Source organism: Salmo salar, chromosome ssa22, assembly GCF_905237065.1.
Source record: "Salmo salar chromosome ssa22, Ssal_v3.1, whole genome shotgun sequence".
In the NCBI taxonomy this organism is placed as follows: domain Eukaryota; kingdom Metazoa; phylum Chordata; class Actinopteri; order Salmoniformes; family Salmonidae; genus Salmo; species Salmo salar.
This window is the reverse complement of record NC_059463.1, coordinates 63,123,314-63,125,813: the sequence shown is the minus strand read 5'-3', so window position 1 is coordinate 63,125,813 and position 2,500 is coordinate 63,123,314. Positions and strand designations below refer to the sequence as shown.

The 2,500-nt window shown below is 41.1% G+C and overlaps 1 protein-coding gene across 1 annotated transcript in view; it reads right to left on the bottom strand.

Annotated features, from left to right (window-relative positions):
* The window catches only part of LOC106583856 (IQ motif and Sec7 domain ArfGEF 1), a 43,829-nt gene that overhangs the window by 40,260 nt on the left and 1,069 nt on the right, over positions 1–2,500 (bottom strand). The window lies entirely within an intron of this gene.

The following is a 2,500-nucleotide window of genomic DNA, read 5'->3' as shown; positions in this document are numbered from 1 at the left end:
TCTTCCTGGGGTTTATTATGGATCCCTATTAGTTCCTGCAAAGGCAGCAGCTACTCTTCCTGGGGTTTATTATGGATCCCCATTAGTTCCTGCCAAGGCAGCAGCTACTCTTCCTGGGGTTTATTATGGATCCCTATTAGTTCCTGCAAAGGCAGCAGCTACTCTTCCTGGGGTTTATTATGGATCCCCATTAGTTCCTGCCAAGGCAGCAGCTACTCTTCCTGGGGTTTATTATGGATCCCCATTAGTTCCTGTCAACTCTTCCTGAGGTCCGGCAGAATTAAGGCATAACAGCCATTGCTGGCTATAATAGCCTATTATTGTCTATTGCCTCTGAAATGGAGACAGCTGGTTAAACAAATATGCAGAGTATTAGTTTTATGACATGATATACAGCATACATTACTGTCTGACAGACTCTGGGTTACTGGGGTTTGAATTACTGCAAATAACAAATATGAAAATCAGACAGTTTTCACATTTTAGCGACAATTGAATAATGTTAGCAGGATGACGCGTATTAAAATGTATATGTTCTTATCAACAATGCTGAATCAGGATAGTATATACAGTTTCACTAACTTATTTATGACATACATTCAGTCCAATTGAAAAGGCTTTTAAGCAGCCGGCCATTAGGTCGATGGTAAATTGAAGTCTTTAAACCAGGTTGATGTAGAAGCGGCCACAGTGTCATCTATAGCTGAGTGGAACGGTCCTCCAGGACTATTGTTCACAGAACACTATACTTATTATGGCTTGCTATACCTTTGTGCTGATGCTAATGTCAATCATTAGAACTGTATATATTTGTACTGATGACTGTCAGCCCTATGACATTATGTACTAGTTAATTGTAGTCACTATAACTGTATCTTTGTAATGCATAGTACATTTTTTATGTTTTGTTTGTCTCCTGTTGTTTTTAATGCTCCGCTGCTGCAAGACCAATTACCCTCTGGAACAAATCAAGTTGAAACTTGAACTTAAAAGTTATGCTCGTTTGAGTTTTGGACATAGAGTGCTTGTGTCACGTCCTGACCAGTAAAAGGGGTTATTTGTCATTGTAGTATGGTCAGGGCGTGGCAGGGGGGGGGTTTGGTTTGGGTGTTTTGATGTTTTTGGGGTTTTGTTCTATGTTTTATATTTCTATGTTTATTCTAGTTCTATGTTGGGTTTTTGGCAATGACCTCCAATTAGAGGCAGCTGGTTGTTGTCGTCTGTAATTGGAGGCCATATTTAGTTGTGTTCGTTTCACTTGTGTTTTGTGGGTGGTTGCTTTCTGTATAGTTGGGTTACCTTACAGAACTGTTGGTTGTGGTTTATTGTTTTCGTTTAAGTGTTCACTTTAGTAAGTAAATAAAGAAGATGATCACTACACCCGCTGCGTTTTGGTCTCCTCAATACGACCGTTATGACAGCTTGTCGAATTGTGAATGAGAGACTGATGAAGTGTGTACAGCCTGCGCAAAAAAACAAAGCAGAGCTCATGCCTTTCATGTGACTTTTTTCAAATCATCATTAGAGTCTCATCATGCAGCCTTAGAATGTATTAAACATCTAAACATATATCCCAACGTTTGTAGAACAACTAAACTTACATTAATAACTTTAAATTAAGCATATAGGAGGACCTATTTCTTTGTTAACCACACAACCCAGAATAGCTGTATGTGAGCACTCCATCAAATCGTTTGGCGAAAATATCCTTTCTATTTTATTCAGCTATGTTCAATTGTATTCTTCATACTATAAAATAATGCCCCGGAATTCTAAGCAAATCTAGTCTGCTAAATGAACTAGTGTAGCCCACAGCCATATGGCACAGCCAGATCAGGACCTGCTAAATGAACTAGTGTAGCCCACAGCCACATCAGGACCTGCTAAATTAACTAGTGTAGCCCACAGCCACATCAGGACCTGCTAAATGAACTAGTGTAGCCCCACAGCCACATCAGGACCTGCTAAATGAACTAGTGTAGCCCACAGCCACATCAGGACCTGCTAAATGAACTAGTGTAGCCCACAGCCACATCAGGACCTGCTAAATGAACTAGTGTAGTCCACAGCCACATCAGGACCTGCTAAATGAACTAGTGTAGCCCACAGCCACATCAGGACCTGCTAAATGAACTAGTGTAGCCCACAGCCACATCAGGACCTGCTAAATGAACTAGTGTAGCCCACAGCCACATCAGGACCTGCTAAATGAACTAGTGTAGCCCCACAGCCACATCAGGACCTGCTAAATGAACTAGTGTAGCCCACAGCCACATCAGGACCTGCTAAATTAACTAGTGTCGCCCCACAGCCACATCAGGACCTGCTAAATGAACTAGTGTAGCCCACAGCCACATCAGGACCTGCTAAATGAACTAGTGTAGCCCCATAGCCACATCAGGACCTAACATCAGGACAACTCAGAATATGCTATTCTGTTCTTCTGAAATAGAATACATTTTCTTCATATCATGTTTCTTTAGACCTGTCTAAAATAAAT